Genomic DNA, 14,447 nt, shown 5'->3' on the forward strand with positions numbered 1-14,447 from the left:
GCAGGAAGGGGCTCTGCCAGCGGGGAGGAGGCTCTGGGCTTCATTAGGGCTGCCCCTAATCAGGGTACAAATGCCCCGAGCCCTGTGGAAAGGCAGGATGCTTCTGTGACAGCTACATAAGCAGCAGGACCTCAGAGATATTCCCTTCCTCCACAGGGATCACCTGGAGAGGCAGGGCTAGAAGGGGTTGGGGAGCAGAGCAAAGATCTTATCTCTTGCTGCTGCCCTTTAATAGTTAACCCGGGGAGGGCTGACTCATGCTCAGCAGCAGATTTCTCCGAGATGGCTGAACACCACAGTACGTATGTCTCAGAACGCCACACTCGCAGCTAGGCAGTTTATCCCGAGCCAAAAATCAGCCCTGAGGCTGGGGGTAAGTTACCTCTCACCTGTCCTGCCACCGCCGCTTTCTCACCTGCTGCCAGCCGGGTCAGCCCCCTCTCTCCACACCCTAAATTCCTGGCTGCATGTCCCGGGGTGGACAAGCACAGATCCGCAGCTGCAGCTACTCCTTGCTACTCCCTCTCTGCCAGATCTGGTAAGGTTACAGTGCCATGGTAACATGGAGGTAGGGAGAGATTTACTTACGCTTTACCAAAAAAAGAACAACAAAGAAAAAAACAACTTGCAGTTCCTGCAAAAAGCATCGCTGCTCCGAGAGCTGAGTTCCATGTTGTGGAGCAAGCTGGGTGATTTTTGCTGGTGGTTCCCACCGTTTTCACCCCGCTGTTCGTTTTGCATCCAGAGCATTCAGCTTGGGTGTGCCAAGGGGTGCCAGGGAGCAGAGATGTTTGCCGTGGAGTTCAGAGTCAAATCATCAGCCACATCATCAGCCACAAACTAACGAGCATCAAGGCACACCGACAACCCCTGACTGCATCACAGGACCTCCAGATCCAAACTCCTTCCCTCTGAAGTCAGGCAAGCTGGAGGGCTCTGTGCATGGCCCCAGGCCTCTGCCTTGGGTGGACGTGAGCTTTGGTGAGACCAGCAAGGCTTGCACCAGAAAACCAGGGAGATGCTGGCTCCAGGTCGGGGCTGTCCATGAAGGGAGATGCTTAAAAGGCAGCTCCTTGCCTCTCCGCTTGCACTGGGGATGAATAAGGAACAACTCTGGGATTGCCAGTCCTGAACCCTTCACCATGCTGGGCTCTCTCTGAACAGACCACACAGAAGACCACAGTCAGGCTGGTTTCTGCTATGCCACTTCCTTGGCAAAACGAGCCAGCTGGTGAAATCCAAGGGAGCACGGCCTCGTTCTGTCCTTGGGCTCATTTTCTGCAAGGTACCTAGGGAGAGATCAGCTCCGAAGACTATTTGCCTGGGAATTTTGTGCCAATTCAGCTCATACCAAGGATTTCACTGAGCTCTGTGTCTATTAAAAATGCATAATGTCCACTTATATCAAAAGGGTGGATTCAGACCCAGTGTTTTACCTGCTGCTGTGGCACGCAGGAGATGGATGGGGGGAGCTGTCCCTCGAGGCCTGTGTCAGGAGACAAGAAAGGGCATCGCCACTGACTGCTTCAGAGCGGGGTAAACAAGGGAGAGAGAGATAAAAGCACTGCTGTCACAAAATATAAACACATAAAAACTCGGGGAGGAGGGAAACGAGATGTGTTACACCTGAGGTTTATAAAAATTACGGGTGAGCAGTAACATTTCAGGTTCAGCCCTGCACCAGCGTCTCCAAAGACTCACAAAGGTGAAAGGCACTGGGAAAAGTGTTGCAGAAGCTCAGGAGGGACACAGACACGTACAGAGAGACCCCTCAGCACCCCCAGACTGCAAATTACAGCCTGGTGCGCTCAGAGCTCCTTTTTGTCATCGGAGCAGCAGAGCAATGGTGCACAGAGGCTGCTCTGACATTTTCCAAGGTTGTCCCTTTGAACTTTAGCATATCGACTTGTTTGCGTGCTGGGTATGGAGCGTGCCACGTTCACCAGAGCCAAATTCCCGCGGAGAGGCTCGGGCAATGCTCCCAAAGGGCCTCGGGGTTCAGGGAGCAGGGCGCTTGTCTGGAAGCCTGGAGAGCTTCACCGAGGATGTTGAGCTCAACATGCAGCACCGCTGTTGACAGCAGTGTATATAAACAGAGCAGCATTTTCCTGCTCCCTCCCCCTTCTTATTTTAGCACAAAATACCCCGAGTAAAATACATACACACAACAATCCGCTACGAAAGCAAAACAAAGCCCCAAGTGTGCGCACGCACGCACATGCACACACATAGATATTCTTCTGGAGAAAGCGGCATATATTCAATACCTTAAATGTCATTTCTTAAATATTAATGCTGTGCTTCTGGCGAGGTTTATGTAAGGTTTATTACCGCCAGATTGGAGGCACAACAAAACCCCAGCTCGGCGCTCGCAGCCTGATGTTCTCTGCCTGCCCAAGCCATCCAGAGGCCCAGCACCACCACGGTGCCCCGTCTCCCCTGCAGACCCCGAGCCCCCCAGCCATGGAGCTGGGGCAGACCCTCTCCTGCCAGGCTGTTTTCCTCGGGGTGGGGCAGAGCTACATCTCCCTTTTCCCCAATCCCCGTGCTTGCAGCTCGCCATCTGGCACCGTCAGGAGCATCCCTGCTTGGAACCGCGCTGCAGCCAGGCGCAAGCCCGAGTGGATGCCTCTCTCCGGCTGCACAATAACCTCATTAGCCGAGGCAGCGCAGGGCGAAAGGAAGAGCACCAGGGCAAACGCTCAGCAAATAGCTGGGTACAGTTCAGCTGTGTACGCACAAGCACGGCCCTGGGCTGCTGGAAGGAGCCACGCAGAAGGCAGAGCAACCCAAGGGCTGGCAACTCCTGGCTGGCAGCAACCCCTGTGAGCCCAGCCACAGCTCCACGTGCCCAGGTCTCGTTCAGGTGAGAACTAACTCGTGCCCTTGGATGGATCCCAGACTGTCACTGCCCTGTGGTGAGAGATTTGAGAACTGCCCATCCATGGGTGAGAAACGAGGTGGGCCACCCCACCTCAAAGGCACTGCGATGGGAGGACCTCAGCTGAAAGTCCCACTCAAGGGGTTTTGTCACACAGATTGGAGGGACCCTAGGCTCTGGGAGGAGAAAAATCCCAAAGTTTGGCCTCTTTGCCCCTGCATACTGGGCAAAAAGATCCTCCAGCAAGTGCCTGTTAGCTCAGTTATTCTCCAGGGGCCAAACAGAGGCCAGAGGGTTTTGAAGCAGAGGATAAGCTTCTTAGGGAGCGCAGCCACACGTCGTGCTATTTGCACAGACCGCTTCCAGCACTCGCTGCTACTGCCCACGTTATAGCTGTGCTAGGAGAGCAAATTCAGCCTTTCAGACTGCTGGGCTGCAGTGGGGGGAAACCAGCAGATAATTCCATGCCATACCTACTCTTCTTTTTCTTCTAGCAAATGTACAGCAAGCAACACCAAAAGCATTCATCCCATCCCCAATCTCCCTACTTTTCACCCCAGAAGTCTATCTCATGGACTATCTCACCTGCACAAGCTCCCAGCGATGCTGCTCACCACCCAGCCCAAGTTGTGCTGCCCCTTGTGCCTTTGTGCTAGGACAGGGAGGTGCTCTCTTCCCTGTCAGGAGCTGTTTGCCCCCACCAAGTCTCTGTAGGTGCACGGAGGGCACTTGCACACCCTGACGGATTGATTCAGCGTGCCCTCAGGATGCTTCGTGGACACATGAAAAAAAGCAAGGAGTGGGGCACGGGAAGCATGGGGAAATGGAGAGCAAAGCCACACTGATGCATCAGCAGGTGGTGCTCTCCCCTTCAAATCGTCAGACAAGTTAAGCCCTCGCCTGGCATTTTACCACTGGGACTTCCTCCAGGAAAGGACGCTCAGCCTAACACACGACCCCTCTTCTCTGCACTGCTGAGAGAGGCAGAGGCTGCAGCGGTTCAGAGCCCTGGAAAGGAGAGACCACACACTGCACGGAGCTCCCCTTGGGCGCTGGTGCTTCTTTACAGCTTGGAAGAAACTCTTCACAGGCTAAAGACCCGTAGTAGGTAAACCTAACTCTGGGGAACATCAAAGAGGAAATGCTTTAGCACGTTGCCAGGAGTTGGCAGGAGTGATTCAATAACCCCTGGACTCCTTGTCCAGCCACAGCCTCGCTCTGATCGTTATCCTGGCCAGAATCCAAGGCAGAGATTGTTCAGAGACCAGTGCATCCCAGACGGTGCTAAATCATATGCATCCAAACTGTCCTCTGAGGGATTTTAATTCGCTGGGAAGCACCCTCTTAGAAAACAAACACAAACAGATCCAGCTCTCGCCACATTGCCGTCATTAATCTCTGCTTCCAGAACCTCCACCCAAGCCTCCGCGCACCGATCGCACCGGTCACAAACGCTGGTCTTTGCTCTGGATACCACAGCTTGAGACCAGAAGAGAGAAGAGAAAGCAAGAAAACGAGCACCCTGCTGGAATTCCTGTTGGTTTGTTGTGAGACAGCCCCGAGGGGGGGCTTTCAGATGCCCTAAGGCATGGGCTCTTCTTGTTGTTGGGGCTCAGGAGACTTCGAAGAAAGTCCAAGCAAACCTCCTGCGTTTCTCTGTACCTGAATACTTTAACTGTGCTGCTGAAACATGCATTTCTGCTCCATTTCCTGCTCTGTTGCTCCCACTTTCTCCACCACTGATTTGCCAGGCAGGTTAGGATCTTATTAAGAGAAAACTTCCTTCAGGAGCAGCTCGTGACGCTCTGGGATTGCAACACAATGAACTGATAAAGCGAGACATAGAAGCACATAAATAATCATAGTATCTCACACGTCCCAAGATCACACAAGCAATTTCAACTCTTTTTTTTCATGTCCTGTTTATAAATATTCATTTCAGGGCTGTTTTAAACCAACGGAGCCTCCTACAGAACCGCTCCAGAAGCTCGAGCAGCCTCCCGTTCCCATGCAGCACGTGGACGACCTGCAATGATTTGCAGTCCCTCCTCATCCTGCCTCTTCCCCACAGATACTCCCAGACCACGAATGCCCAGCACGAAAGCACAAGCAGCAAATATCTCAGCATCTCAGCCCATTCCTGTGGTAGCCGTGTCCATGCCATATGCCCACTCCCTGCTACTAACCTCCATCTCGCAACAGCTACGTGACAGCCACATCACCTGCTCTGGGTTCACTCACCTGCCACTAAGCAAAATCACTTGGAACCATAAAAAAAAACACTGTTGTGTTCATTTCTGGAAAAGAAAAATTAATATGCAAACGGCGATAAATTCTCTGATGTGCACATTTATGTTTTTATCATGTAGTTAATCAGGAAGGAGTTGGTTCAGTTTAGATACAGCTCCACACTTTGCCTCTATAATCCGAATCCCAGAAGGGCCTTATAAAACCATAATCTGCAATGCAAAATTGCAAAGCATATGGGAGTGTCTATAGATTTTCCAAATCACCTGTGCCCTAATTTAATATGAATAACAATTAGTTTACTCTTATCAGTTAATTGTGCCCCTTGTGGATTCAGCAACACTGCGTCTCGTCGCCGAACGCCTTTGTCTGAGCAAACTTTAATTACACTTCCTCGCGCAGCCCAGCCCCACTCGCAGCTTTGGCAACAAAGGCGAAATTGCTGCTCAACAAAAAGCCCACCACCAACCAAAAGGGAGCGGCTGCGCTCTGATGGAATCAGGGAAGTGCACAAAAGCTGCTGGGGTTAATAGCAGGGAGTGTTACCGCAGTCCCTTCAGCCCAGCCGACGTGCCCACAGCATCCTCCATGAGCTGCACGAGGAGTTTCTTCAGCCCTAGCCAGCCCCGACAGCCCTCGATCCGGTCCTGTCTCTGCTCCTGCTGCTCCGAGGGGGAGGAGATGCCTCCCAGCCCCGGGCATGAGCAGCAGAAAATGGGAGAAGGCTTTCATTTCACCTCCGGTGCTGTGATTAGCAGAGGGTTGCGAGCCAAGGCACCGGCTCCTATTTCCAGCTCAGCCGCTGTCTCCAAATGATCCTGTGCAAGTCACTTAACTCCGAGCCTGCTTCCTCGCCCATTTAAACAGCAACAATATTGTCATTGATAAAGCTGATGGGATATGAATACACATTCACTCAATGCTTTGACATCAATCCTGCAATTAAAATACCGTTAATGCAACAGCAAGCGCTGCAACTTTATCTACTGGCATTGGGTACGCGTTTTCTTTTCAAGGCCCACAAGTCCCCGTGTGAATCATACAAAAAAACAGATTGAGGATGACTGTGTTTCTACTTCCATTTCAAACACGGCAGGGTTTTGCACACACACAGACCTTAAATCTCAGTTACACCATCCCCTTGGCAGCAAAACGTTGCCTTTGCGTAGCAGAGGATGCAGGCTACAAACCCTTTGGCAGAGGCGAAGGAACAAGCCTGCAGCGTGGCAGATAAAGCCTCGGGTGTTAGGAACGTTCCCAGCCCGCCGGATCCAGCCCAGGAATGCAGAGCTCACCCTGCCCAAGTCAGGGAATTCATCTCCCACCGCATCAAATATGCTCCTCATCTCTCGACTGCGTGACCTCTGCTCCTCTCCAAATGGGATTTCTCCACCCTTTCGAAGGAATAAGTTGCCGTGCATACTTAATTGCTTTTATTACTCTCCAGTAATCATTAGCATGACCTTTCCATGCACTATTTTGGTGTGTCTCTCCCCAGGTCATTACTTCTAAACCACAGGCTCTGGTGGAACAGAAACATTAATCTCCTGCAGACAGCAGAAGCAAAGCTCACAGGGTTTGATCTCTCCTGGGAAAAAATGATGCAACAAACTGGACCAGGTTGAGCTCTGTCTCTGGCATCCTGGCAATGCCATGCAAGACCTCTGACTTTTCTCTGTGGATCCTCGTGCCTCTCCCTTCAATCCCTTGTTAGCTCAGCAAGCAGAGCAGAAAAAGCAACTACAACTACAAATTTCAAATAAGGCCGGGTGTCACTCACTTTAGTAACTGGAACAATGCGAGTGGGCTCCAAGCTGCAGTGGCCAGGATAATCCTGCAAGCAGCATTAGCTACTTGGACAGCAGAGCTAATTCCCAGCTACAGAGAGAAATCAGGCTGTGATTCTCCGTGGAGGTTCAGGCAGCAACACCTTCGCAGCAACCATTTCTGCTCCATCTCACGGAGCACTCTGCCAGACATGTGCAGCATCAGTGGGGACGAGCTGGCAGGGGAGAGCAGGGCTCATCCCGTGACCTTCCAATGCTTCTCCGAACAAAGCTTGTGGCTCGAGCAGGGCACTTTGGCTACAGGACGAAGCAAGAAAGATAAACCAAACAAAAGCTTATTCTGCAGACCTGCCAGGTTTGGCAGCGTTCACACAGGTCTGACAGCTTCACCCTGTAAATGAATTGTTTCTTGTGAAAGCACAGGAGAGATCTCATCCGTCTCGGATGCTGCAAATCCATGTATGGTGCAGAATTGAACCGGTCTTTCTGAGGGAATGTATTTTATTGAGTGCTGTTTAAATGACTGCCATCAAAAAGCCGTTTCATAAACAGAAATCTAACATTTCCTCATTATTCACTCTCCTTCCCCCTTCCCTCCCTCGTCTCCCAGCTCATTCCCATCTCGAAAGAGCCTAAAGCAGGCCAGCCAAAAGCAAGCTGAACTCTTGCTCCACCTGGGAGCAGACTGGACTCCAGGTGAGGGGCTGCCCAAACCTTTCCAGGGAGAAAGCAGCAGACTGAAACCTGGAGTGCTTGCAGGCACAAAGACGTGCTCTCCACCTGCAGAAGGAGAGCTCCAAGCTTTGTGAGCCGTGGGGCACGTGGGGTGTTTGTGCCCACAGTGCCTGGGGGTGTGCGGGCGGTGTGTGGCATGCACAGCCCACAGCATCCCGTGCCATCGTTTCAAAGGGATGCAGCACTACAGAAACAACAAACATCTCCCTTCTAAATAACCACTTTGTTTCTGAGTCTCAAAGCCCTTCTGCGCAGCTGCTGCAGTGCTTCTCTCACAGATGAGGTGGCAGGGGCAGGAATGGGGTCTGGGCTCTTCCCTGGGCCACCGGCCCCTGCTTGCACAGAGGGCATTTTCAAACTTGCCCGAAGAACAACAAAAACTTAGGGCTGCAAGTTGTTTTGTTTTTTTCCTCCTTGAAGGTAGATTCATAAAACCCTCTGCATGATCCAGCCTCTGACTCCAAAGTGTGCCCCTTGCTCTTTTGCTCACCAGTTCCTCTGTCAGCCTGGAAGCATCCCGGGACACTGACCATCCTTACCTTTTGATCCCATCAACAACCCCCATCACGTAACAGAACAGCAGATTTTCCAAGCCCTGGTGAACAAAGAACAACTCTTTGGCCATTTATTTAACAACATACTCTGAAGAGCTCCTTCTCTCCATTGCTACTGCTACTCCATTAAATGAACAGAAGGGAAACAGGGGAAAGATTTTGGCAAAGTCTACAAACTCTGTGGTGGTGTCCAAGCTTCCTATCCTCTGATTAAAGTCACTCCCGTGTTGCCAGCTGCTTCAATAGCAAAAGCACCACTTCACAAGAACATTAAATGAGGAGGGAACCTCAGACACAGAGCCCTTTCCTCCTCCTAACGCCTCTCTCCCTTAAAATACCGACTTTGAGATTTCATGTTGTCCTTAGAAGTGACAGCAGCCAGGACTTGATGTAATTAGCAGCCTGGTAAGACACTGCGTTTTTGTTCTGCTGGTAATTAAGTCAGTTTCTTGTCATGGGCTAACGAAGGAAAATGTTCAGCTGAGAGAAGTTGATGGTAAAAACGGATCTCGATACAAGGGCCCACTTACGGCAACTGGTTGCTACAGGGCAAATTCGAGGACCCTTCATTCTCCCAGGACTCACTATCCCACCTTCCAGGTTGACATTGCTTTCTAAAACAGTGGGCAGCTAGACCGTGCCCTAAATCCTGATCAATAAAGCAATGAATTTCCCAAATCCAGTGCATAAACTGGAAGAAAACTGGCTTGCAAGGACCGAAGGAGTTCCATAGGTCCTATTAGTGTCACGTCAGTTGAGGTAAATTAATAATTTTCCTGATTAATTCTGATGCATGTGAGCATCCCCCACCAGCAGCTGAGGAACAGACAGGACAAGAAAACCATTTTTCCCTTGCAAGGAAAGGAACAACTGTGGTGCTCCGCTGGGAAATGGGCCTGCAAAGACGATCACTACTAATCTGTGTCATGCACAACGCCGCTCCCGGCGGGGACACAACTGCCACAAACACATTTGGATTAACGGGAGGGGGATCTGCCCACGGCAGCACCTGGGAAGGCAGCTCCTCAGTCCCTGTCCTTCCTGCGAGCAGGCTCTGGAGCTACCCACAGAGCTGCACACACAAACCAGAGGGGACCACGGTGCTGCCCAAACCTTCACCCACCCTGACACCACGGCCTCGGGTGGGAGCACGCTGGATTCCAGCAGGTACTGGCTGAAACCATCAGGCTGAGAACTTTCTCTCTTGAGGACGTCTGCCCTCAGGCAATACCGACGGGTTTTATATTCTGAATGGTGTGAGTATGTCCTCTCCTGGCTGGTACCTCGCTCTGGGGTACTGTCCAAACACCGAGTGGTTTGCAAAACCTGCATTTCCTTGCCCAGACCTACCTCCATGAAGTGATGTGAGGAGTGTAAGCTGTAGATGTGCAATGTGCTCAAGTTCCCAGAATGGCTTAGTAACAACAGCCGAGGTTCCTGGATACCAGGCACTGCCCTAACCTGCTCTTCAGAGACTTGCGCCGCTCCAGCCAAATAACACAGGCATATTTCTGTCCTGCAGCCCAAAAGCAGCCTTACCATGCTCCAACTCCAGAGCAAGAGGGGTAATCTCATCCCTTCCCCAAGCAACATCTAAGAGGAGAAGCTGGGTTTCTGAGATAGCAAGTCCATACTTGGAGCAAGACATCCAGTATATGAATAATGGAGAAGCCAGCAGCAGCTCCATGTGTAAGTTCACCCAGACATTTCACTTAGAGCTGACTAAAATCCCCCTGCTTCACACTTCTCCGATTGAATCCAGCATCCCAACTCAGTACAATCACTCCAAGGGCAGAGAAACGTCCCATGCAACTGAAGTAAAATATTAAGTGACATTTGTAGATGATGTCTTTTTAAAATGTCTATGAAAGATTGCTCCGTTGTCCTGCATCTTTTAACTCTCCCCTAGCTAAAATGCCACAGTCTCACATACTACCACAGCTCAGGCTGTATCTGATGAAGCAGAAATCAGTATGAAAGAAGTTTTTTCCCCTATTGCTTCCCCATCTCATCAGCAGACATGGAAAGACAGACCAAGCTCTACGCTGCGTGCTCCTAATTGCCACTATTTGCCCCAAGGCAGCCCTCTCAAACTCCCTAATGTCCATTTGCTATTTCATGTGGATCTTTCTTCTCTCGTCTGCTGGCTTCCAGTTCAGGGCATCTCTGTTGCCAGGACCTGGGCTGTACCCTGGTGTCAGAGCTGTCAGTCGCTTGCAGCAACTGACAGGCAGCCGTTTCGTTCGGCACAGTTGGGTGAACAGCCCCTTCCAGCACATTTTGTTATTCACATGCTCCGCCTGCTAATTGCTTTCTGAAATGGGGAAGAAACAGATGACGAGCAGAATGCAGCTCCTGACAAATTCCCCAGCACTGTAAATACGACTCACCTTGCTGTAAACAAGGAAATGCTAAGCGGTGGTGCTGGTTTGTGCGTAAATTGGGGAAAAAAAAGAAGAAAGAAGGGAAGAAGGAAAGAAAAGAGAAACGAAAACATGCAATAAGCAAAAAAATCTCAAACTCCTGTGTCCCTGAATACCCTGCACAGGGGTGAGAACCCAAATCTGTTTTGTGTGTTTCACTCTGAAGACAAGTGTAATCCTCTCTGCGCTAATACCTGCACAACTACAAGCCATTTGGCCAGCACTTATTAGGGCTGAGCAACCTCTTCGTCTTGCTAAAGATAACCAGAATCTAGCATTCACAGGCAGGCTTTTTATCCTCAGGACTACTTCAACGAGCAAGAGCAAAGAAGGGCTTAAAAACAAGAAAACAATTTCATTTCTCTTGGACTCTAGGCATCTCTGTATCAGTTATGTTAGGTGAGCAAAGGCCGCTGCATTTTACTGTGCACAGACCGAGGATCTGCCGGCTCTGCAGGTATTATGACTCTTCTACTTTAAAGGGAAATATAATTTTCTCTTAAAATAATGAGATTTAAAATTAATAAGCTTGGGGCTTTCAGCTTGCTGGACTGTGAATCTGTAGGCTACACTTCTAACACATTTTCAGATCCTTCTCTATAGCCACAAGGCCTGGAAGCTTATTTAAAAACAAAAGCTGAAGATTCCCATGCTTCCAGGAAGAGAGGCTCTACAGAGAAACATCAAACACCATTAGATTCACAATCACATTGTAAAAATCGACAACACAAGTATATAAGCACACAGTATTACTACTTACTTCCAGATCTAAACCATTGTGCAGTGGTATGGTTCAACAGCATGAGTCATTCCACCCCAGAGGCAATTGCATTTCAATGCTAGATGTAGAAGCAATACAAAAACCAGGTGCACACTCACAGCTGGCACTCTTTGGAGAGGGAAGGTGCTGGAAGCACTGAGATTATACAGGGCTGCAACAAATAGAAAACTCCAACTGCAACAGATAAGTAAACGCTTTCTACAGATACCACGCTACTCCTTATAGGAAGATGTAGCTAGAAGAAAACTTCAGAGTGTAGGACGTGAACTGTGGTACTGTTTGGGGCACAAGGACATCAGCTCTGATAGAAGATATCGAACAAAGTCAAGGAGATTAGGGAAAATGACCAGGGAAATTTTAATTCACGGGATCCTTTTTCTGCAGACAGATGGTCATTTCAGCCTTTCTATTCTCTAATCCCTCATTCTGCAAAGCAAACATCCTAAATCCCAGATAATGTAGGTTTTACCATCTCATACATTTCCCACAGCATTAAGGTTGGTCCCGGCGATAGGATACATATGCTTAAACATCTGCATGCCTCAGTAATTCACAGCCACAAGAAGCTCCTACCTTGATCCAGCACAGAGGTGATCCCTGCATCCTGGCCTCCAGGCCCAGAAGCCAGCAGGGACCCCTGTTAAGTCAGGCACCTTTTCCAGGAGATATCACAGGGATTAAAGGCTGTTGATATGGTACCAATGCTCCCTGTGTTTGCTTTCCAGTGAGATTCTCCTTGCCAGAAATACACCCACATCTCAACACAGTTCTGTTTTCTCCACCAGGCTAGATACCAGGAGAGAAAAACTGGAGAGAAACAAGAAGGTTTTCAGAGTCACCCACCCACAACACTTGCTGGGTCTTCTTGGGACTTTCTTGTCGAGGGAAGCTGTTTCTGGGAACAGCCTTCCTCTGGCACAGCCAAGGCTCCCCAGCCGTATCTCTGAAGAGGAAAAAGAGCACATTTTACACACTGCCATGTTCCTACCATTGAGGAAAAAGTATCATAGCCAGCAGCATGGCAGGGAACTTGCATTGTAGCTGCCTGTGACTTCTGGGAAACAGACACCTCAGATCTGTTTTTTTGTTTTGTTTTGTTTTTTTTCCCCATCATTAGACGTAAAGAAGAACCAAGCTGTCAAACTGCCCTTTTGGAAGCAACAGCAAGTAGCCCAGGTTGCAGGCTGCAAGCAGCTCAGTAAAACATGATCTGAATGAGGTTTTACATGACCTACTCCTCTCCTAACTGTGGAGGTACAGAAACCATCAGATGAAAAGGGGCTGAAGAAGGTTCAAAGTTAAGAAATTCATGATCGGTTTCTCAGCTTCCTTGTTTGTTCACTCAAATGATTCACAAGGAGCAGTAAGTATCTCATAGCCTCACAGAGAGCGCTCACAATTAAACAGACATTGAAATGAATTTCATGAAATATGCATACTGTTTGCTTCCTAAAAAGCTGTTTAGATCAGACCATGAAAAGATGAGAAACTAGTGATTAGACCAACAGTCACTCCCCACTTACCCTTAATGAGCCCTGCATGGATGTGGAACAAAGGAAGAGGCTGTGAGAGCCCTAAAAGAGGCAGAAGCACCGGACCCACTCTCTACTGATGTGAATTACTATATTGACAAATAGTCCCCAGGTCTTTGAACCAGCTGAAGATCCAGCCTGTCTTCCACATAGGGAAATCTTAAGGAACTCATATCAGCAAAGTCCCAAACAGGACTTCAGAAGATGTTGCACCGTAGCACTCTGCAGGCTCCAGAGGCAGAGCAAATCTTTGGGGACCACAGAAACCCCAGAGAAGCCCATGGGTGGTTAACAAGGCCATGTTTTGAGGGCAGAGCTCTCTGGCAGGGTAGGAGACCACCCCCGTGTCCGAGGCACCGCAACCCCAAACCCAGCATTAGATTCTCTTCCCCTGCTGTGGAAGTAATATTAAGAGCTTTCCCTTTTCCCTCCTCCCGCATCATCTGGGACAGGGCAGGAGGTTTCCATCCCCTGACCAGGAGGACTCACCCCTCCTCACACACTAAAGACACAGTGCCTCAAACCCTCAGCCTCTTCCCATGGCAGATTTGCTGCACTCCAACTTGACACAGACCTGGGCACATCCTCGCTGCCGTTCAGATGCAGCACATCGCATCTCGGGAGTTTTGTTTCTGACAGGCTTTCTCCTCTCGCATGGTTAATAGCTTGCTGTTTGTGTTCATGCACGAGGAGCAAATTCTTCATTATTGGAGAGATCTGACATGTACAAACAATTGGAGTAAATTGATTGTATTTTCCAAATCATCACACTGACTCTAATTCTATCTGCAAGGCACACTAATTTGCACTAGAATTACCTCCTAAATTAGGAATTAGAGCTTTTGATAGAGAAGAGCAATGACTGCCCTTGTGTCACAAGGCTGGGGAGGAAAGGTGTCGATCCCTTCCAATTTGCACCGACAGAGAGTTTTAGGCTACCCTCAGAGCCCATGAAAATGTGATGAAGGAGACATCAGTCACATGGGGTTCCTGAAGTTTTCAAGGAGATATCTCACTGGTTTGGATGCATGCTTAAAAAGAACCGAGTATTTAAACTTCATAGTTTTATACTCAGAGTCTGCCATTTTCTCATGCAGGAATTCTCCTGGTCCTTTACAAAGTGGAGATGTACAGCCCTGCAATTTACTTATTGATTTCTTTATTTATTTTTGAATGACGACAAGCACCGCCGAAAATCAGATCTGCAAACACTCAGAAAGTGCCTTTGTGCCTGTCGGAAGCAGACGAACAGGGCGCACTGTGCTCCTCCAGACATGAGGTCATCCGTGCTGCTCCCGGAGGCTGTGCTGGACCAGCTCATTTCGATGTAAAAGAAGCTAAATCATTAAGTTAACCTGAATCATGCACCCACGAAGCGTCTCCGTCTCCAGAAAGAGAAGGGATCAGAGCGTTCAGCACTTTCCAAAATGCCACACACAAGGTGTGTTTCTCTGACATCGCCTTCTCTATCTGACACACAGCAAAATTTATAGCACTTCCAGCCCCC

This window comes from Aythya fuligula, chromosome 22 (assembly GCF_009819795.1).
Source record: "Aythya fuligula isolate bAytFul2 chromosome 22, bAytFul2.pri, whole genome shotgun sequence".
Taxonomy (NCBI): Eukaryota; Metazoa; Chordata; class Aves; order Anseriformes; family Anatidae; genus Aythya; species Aythya fuligula.